The 6,716-nt window shown below is 35.4% G+C and overlaps 1 long non-coding RNA gene across 3 annotated transcripts; it reads right to left on the bottom strand.

Annotated features, from left to right (window-relative positions):
• Nucleotides 1-1,902: 1,902 nt before the first annotated feature.
• Nucleotides 1,903-6,698, bottom strand: LOC131535714 (uncharacterized). Of its 3 annotated transcripts, none has more exons than XR_009269729.1 (7): nucleotides 6,134-6,698; nucleotides 5,959-6,033; nucleotides 4,177-4,271; nucleotides 3,846-3,931; nucleotides 2,465-2,565; nucleotides 2,260-2,387; nucleotides 1,903-2,155 (listed from the first exon to the last, which is right to left on the bottom strand). It is a non-coding gene; the product is annotated as an uncharacterized LOC131535714 (long non-coding RNA). The 3 variants fall into 3 exon arrangements; XR_009269728.1 differs by having other exon boundaries at nucleotides 2,260-2,384; nucleotides 2,493-2,565; XR_009269730.1 differs by lacking the exon at nucleotides 2,465-2,565 and having other exon boundaries at nucleotides 2,260-2,384.
• Nucleotides 6,699-6,716: the final 18 nt, after the last annotated feature.

The following is a 6,716-nucleotide window of genomic DNA, read 5'->3' as shown; positions in this document are numbered from 1 at the left end:
AAATGGACGCATCTGGGTTTTGTATCATAAATGTGTCTCCCAATTTTTTAGCACCTCGTGAGAGGTTCCTTAAAGCCTCAGCCGTTACATTTTGTGCGTTGTTAGGCTGTAAGAGATGGGTAGTTTAAAATAACAGTGTTGTCCACCATCTGGACTGTTTGCTTTGAAAAGTCTTCCTGAGCCCTCCAATAAAAACACTTGCTTATTCATCATGACATCCTTGGCAAGAACTGAAACCCAATGAAAGCTTCTGCGGCCTTGCGTTCCGACACGCGTGACATTGATGCCAATATCAATCAATACTCTCTGAGCTGTCAATATTAAAGTGACCAAGTGAGAAGTGATTATTCTCAAACCTAAGAGACTTGTAAGGAAGCCTGTTTTCACCTCAGAATAATATAAAAAAAAAAAAAAAAAAAAAAAGTTAATTGCGAATTTTGAAAACAATTCTGACTTTATTTCTCTCAGTTCCAACTTTTTATTTTCTTAGAGAAAGAGTCAAAATTATGAGATGTTCATTTAGAATTCCGGGAAAGAAAAAGTCATAATTTGCAAGATGTAAATTTAAAATTCAGATGAAAAAAAGTTAAAATTGCATGATGTTAACTCCAAATTCAGGGATTAAAAAAATCTGAATTGCGAGATACATACTCGGAATTCCAAGAAAAACAATTAATAATTTTTTTTTTTTTTTTTAAACGACATTCTTTCCTGGAATTCTGAGATATAAATTTGCAAGATATAAACTTCCAAAATTCGAAGAAAAAAAGGTCAGAATTTCGAGCTGTCAACTCAAAAAAGTCAGAGAATTGCGAGATACAGACTTTTTACTTTCCTGGAATTCTGAGATATAAATTTGATATTCGGAGGAAAAAATAGAATTAACAAAATAAATAGAAATAGAAAAAACTCTGAATTCCAAGAAAAAAAGTCAGAATTGCAAGATACAGATTTGGAAACGTCAAAATTGCGAGATATAAACTTCCAAAATTCGAAGGAAAAAGGTAATTTGAAAGATGTTAACTCAGAATTTTTGGGGAAAATTTTGACTTTTTCAAGATTTTAAATCTGAATTCTGAGAAAAAAAGTCAGAATTGCAATTCCAAATCTGTATCTTGCAAGTCTGAATTGCGAGATGTTAACTAAAAGATATACACTCAGATTTGCCAGAAATAAATTAAGAATTGTGTAATTACCTTTATGTTCACATTGCGTGGTGGAAACAGGCTTCCATATACTTGAGATTCTTATAAGCTGAGATTTTTCAGGTTGCACAGCAAAACAAGGAGCGTAAAACTACCGACAGATTTTTTTTTTCCAAACTCAGAAAGAACCGTTTCATCCAAAGCAGCTTTACAAATAGCTTTACCACCATGGGATAATATATATATATATACCTTTTTCCAAAACACCTGACTCCATTTCATTTCATAATAAAAAATATATCACACGTAGAAGCGAAGGACCCAGCTGCTATATATGTGACTTTTGATGATACACCTTACGTTAATAAAAACAACGTCTGAGGGCCAAGCAAGCCGCAGACAACAGCAACTCTCCATATCCATCATATCGCACACTGAATCTTTGTTACATCTTCAAAAGACGTCCCAGTGTCTGTATACAGCGTCCCACTCACAGTCTTTTCATTCAGAATGATTCAAAATAAATTAAAACAACTTTCAAAACTTCTAGATTGGCCATGCTCTTTATCAAATTACAAGGCGAAAAAAGAGAAAAATATCACCATTGGCTCTTCCATCCAGGGCAAAGAAAAACTGTGATTTTAATCCCAAACCTTAAGGATAAAAATAGTTTTCTAAGATGATCGGAGGACAGAGGCGTTAAAAACTCAGAAACATAAAAGGAAAACAAAACGCTAACACTGCTGCGAATCCCGAATCCCACTCGCTCGATCGGCTTGTGTAGAGAGTCTCCTGAAAGAGTTCCTTCCTCCATCATCTGTACCTCTGTTTATTCTTTCATTGAGGGGAGAGGACAGCCGAGTCCTGGGCGTAATCATTAGACAGTTCTTCTCTTTCTCTGATGTCCATTTCCTCTGTCCGCTGTAGATTCACCTCGAGGACTTCAGTGTCACCGAACTCGTAGATGGGTGCGCTGTGTTCAGGGACGTGTGAGGTTCAAAGACTGATACCTGATAAGAACAGGATTAAAATTGGGTTCTTGAGGTGTGATAGGCCTATATGCTGAAAATGTATTATAAACGTTCATATTTAATGATTTTTTAGAATTCTATACCATTCAGAGCTTCTGTGGTAGTAGTAACCCTCTATGGTGGCTGTAGACTTCTGGAAACAGATGTAGTAGAAGCCAGCGAAGGAAGCACCGCTGATGTCTTTGATTGTGTGATCTGGAACTAGGAACTGCTCCAGAAACAAACAAACAAACACAACATTTAATTCATTTACACAACTTCACTAGATTTGTATATATATTTATTTACCTTCTATGGATGTGTAGATATACACTACCGTTCAAATGTTTGGGGTCAGTAAGATTTTTCTTGAAGATGTTTCTGAAAGAAGTCGCTTATGCTCACCAAGGCTGGATTTATTTGATAAAAAAAATACAGTGAAAACAGTAATATTGTGAAATATTATTACAATTTAAAATGACTGTTTTCTATTTTTATATATTTTAAAATTAGTGCTGTCAAGCAATTAATCCCGATTAATCGCATCCAAAATAAATATTTTTGTTTACATAATATGTGTGTACTGTGTATATAAATACACACTCATACTGTATATATTTTGAAAATATTTACATGCATTTACATGTATATCTATATTAGTGCTGTCAAACGATTAATCGCATCCAAAATAAAAAGTTTTTGTTTACATAATATATATCTAGTAAACTTCCTTTTACTTTTCACAAAATGTGAACAATCATATGAGTAGTTTAAACTTAACTTCGTTCAATTTTACTACCTGCTTGAAATAATCCGTAAAACAAAACGCGATCTGAGGCGCTCACGCTAATAATTTCAGTTCCACTCGTCCCGTTTTGGATGGCCCCGCCCACGGCGTTATCCTGATGAATATTCACGCAAGCGCCACCCACTGGAACCAAATATTTCAGGAACTGAATATATTGTAACACCGGTAAACAATGGACTATGGTGGCTGGTGTCTCTATTTTCACGTTCCGTACAATAGAATCGCCAATAACTAGAGCACTTTCATCAGGTTTCTCAGTGGGTGCGTCACTGAGTGGGGAGAACCTGTTTGATGTTTTGATCAGAACGGAAGAGCGGTGTTTTGACCCGCGACTAGGCCGCCTCACAGTCACCCGGTTGCCCTGCTGCAGGGGCTCAACCGAAACCGAACAATGTACAGGACTCCCTGAGCTAGTCGCATCCAAAGCAGTATCTACAGCCCTCACATTCTTACTATCCTCAATTAAAGTTTGGATGCGTGTCTCTAGTTCTAAAACCTTGTCAGCCTAACTATTTCCCTGCATTTATCACATGTGAATCCCTCGCTGCTGACAGAGAGAGATAAACTGTACATGTGGAAAACAGTGCAAACAACAATAGTAGGAGAAGAAGCCATTACTCGCCGTGATTGATGAATTATACCAACTTAACTTACCACTATTGTTTGATGAACTCGTGAAAAACGGAGCGAGAGAGGAAATGAAAACGGAGCGAGAAAAAAAGAAAAGAAAACAATAATAGGCGCGAATAGAAATGCAATGGAACCGCGATCGAATGCTAACGCACTGCGCTCCGGTTTTAAAAGCGATCAAATTAGTTAGATTAGTATTAGTAGAAGTTCTCCAGGCAAGAGATATAAATTGTATTTTATTGTTTTACTTACTAGTCAGATGGTTCATAGTGTCTTGGATATGTTCTTCAACAAGAGGTCCCCTCCAACTCTGCTGCACGGTCATCAAGCATGGAAGACTATAGGAACATAAACAATCTGTCACAGAGCCAACAATATGTAGCCTACAGCAGAGGTGAAATGCAGAAAAGAGAAATAATAATGTACAGAACATATAAAAATCTTAAGAAACGAGGATTCACGTTTTTAGGTTTTAAAGATGCATGATGATATAGGTGAAATATATTGTGAAAAAAAAATGCATATGAAGTTATTTAAAGGGATAGTTCACCCAAAAATGAAAATGTGATGTTTATCTGCTTACCCCAAGGCCATCCAAGAAGTAGGTGACTTTGTTTCTTCAGTAGAAGAACCGTTGCAGTCTATCAGTCATATAATGGCAGTCAATGGGCACAGAATCTTTGAGAGAGAAAAAAACATGCACAGACAAATCCAAATTAAACCTTGCGGCTTGTGACGATACATTGATGTCCTAAGACACGAAACGATCTGTTTGTGCAAGAAACTGAACAGTATTTATGTCATTTTTTTACCTCTGATAAACCTCAATGTCTGACTGTCACAACATCCGGCACGTGGCACGTCAACCTGCTCTGGCACATAGTAATATATACACATAGATGCCTCATTAGCGACTGTTTCTATGGGCTGCGATACGCAAGGATCTACGTATATATCTATGTATATATCTATGTTCCAGAGCTGTTGACGCGCCACGCGCCGGATGTTGTGGATGAGCTCAGGAGAGTTGGACATTGCCTGTATGGGTAGGGTAGACTGAGTACAGTAGAGACACTTTCTGCTTTTTTCATCACTACACAAAAACTAGATGCTGAAATGAAGTGATTTTTCACATGATATTTATTTTGCTTGTGTACTAAAATACCATAAATTGATAATAGCCATAAGTAGTTCATATTTTCCACAATTAGCTCATAAACATGAGGTGCATTTTTGTCTCAACTGTACCCATATGGTGTACAGCTGAAACAGTAGCATGGTACAGTTGAGACACCCATTCTTAATGCTCTAAAGCTGGCTAACCATTTATAGCAAATGTAATAAATTACAAAATTACAGTTTTAAATAATTACAGTTTAAAAATGTATTTATTTATTAGCTTTATTTTAGTCAGATTCAGTTAAACAAAACAGGAACAAATATTTAACACTACAAAAATATATGGCAAACAGTACAAATGTAAACATAACAGTAAAAATAACAATATACATACCGTATATTATTTAACCCTATCCTTAAACCTACACATCACTCGAATCTTGCTGCATTTTTACATTTTCAATCATTCTGTATGATTTATAAGCTTGTTTCATCATGGGGACCTAAAAAATATTCCCATAAGGTGAATTTACTGGTATTACTATACTTGTAGGGACATTTGGTCCCCATTAGGTAATACCAGTACACAAACACACACAGCCTCTGTATGCATTTTATTTTCTATGATTGGACTGTTACTGTATACAGTACATAGAAACCTATTAAGGGTGTCTCAACTGTACCCACTTTACCACCTTGTATATTTCTTAAAATGCTATGTAATCCTTGTAACATTCGATATGTCCATTAATAATAGACGGTTGAAATATCACAAATATAATTTTTAACATAATTTGCGTAGCATATGTGTAAATGTGACTTTTATCCTATTATCATGATACTGTACAACTAAACAGCATGTGAAGCAATAGGAGACCAATCCGGGTCCAGTTGATACACTGTGTCTCAACCGTACCCCACTGACATGCTCGCGCGTTTCTCTAGATTATGAAAAGACCTTGCATGGTACAATGTCATAAAATATGTCTATTTTTAGAGCACAGAGTAACGTTTGCAATGATATATGTTAAGTTTAACAATCATAAAGTAATAAGAAGCTATTCATTGTGGAAGGGACATGGTGAAATGAAAATCTCACCTTGGAAAAAAAAAACACTTTTGCCGATATTTTCAGAGTGGAAAGATGCACACATTTCAAATTTCCCACAATCAAAGAGAACACTAATACACATGTGTGCAGCAAAAATCTTTCATAAATAAGAGCTCAAATCTATAGCTAGCTTACCTCTAATAGTTAGCCTCTACAGTTAGCTCACGGTTGTGATGCTAACGGACTTTTTCTGATGACACTGAACCATTTCTGTAAAGTAAATATTCAACAGAAGCGTGTCAATTACATGTAAGAAAGTGTCAGGAACAGTTGTATGTATTATTTGTGTAATTTTAGGGACTAAACTTACCTGAAAGCAGTAAAAACAACAGTGAGAGACGGAGTTTTTTTGGTACTTGTCAGCTGAGTTGCCGCCCCGTTTCCATGGAAACTCCCTCCACTCCAGTTTAAATGCGCCTCGAATGTTCAACTCACGCCTCCATCAAACACATGAAAGTTACGCAGCGTTTACATAAATAGAAACTTGTAAATTAATTGGTAAATTAGAAACTTGTCCTGAAACTTGATGACATATTGTTTAAGTGGATAGTAGGCCTAAATTGAATGAGAATATAGGATCTAATATTTTATAATATAATATAATATAATGATAGCTTTAAAAATGGTAAACGTAGTGTAGAAACAAAATGCATTGCAAAAACACATTGATTAAAAATCATGATGCATGAATATAATTTCAGAAATAGCCTATGTAAACACACACACACGCAATATGTATTTTTAAAATATATTTTCGAAATATATTTCAATATTTTTATGGATCGTCAGTTGCTTGTTGTGGTATGTGTCAGACTCCTACAATATAAAAGTATTAGCACTGCTAATGTTAATAATAGTAATATGTTAAAATTAGTTTTTATTGGAATTTTATT

The sequence above is a fragment of the Onychostoma macrolepis genome, unplaced genomic scaffold (genome assembly GCF_012432095.1).
Source record: "Onychostoma macrolepis isolate SWU-2019 unplaced genomic scaffold, ASM1243209v1 Scaffold70, whole genome shotgun sequence".
Lineage (NCBI taxonomy): Eukaryota > Metazoa > Chordata > Actinopteri > Cypriniformes > Cyprinidae > Onychostoma > Onychostoma macrolepis.
Note: the sequence above shows the minus strand (reverse complement) of the source record. Positions and strands in the feature narration are given on the sequence as shown.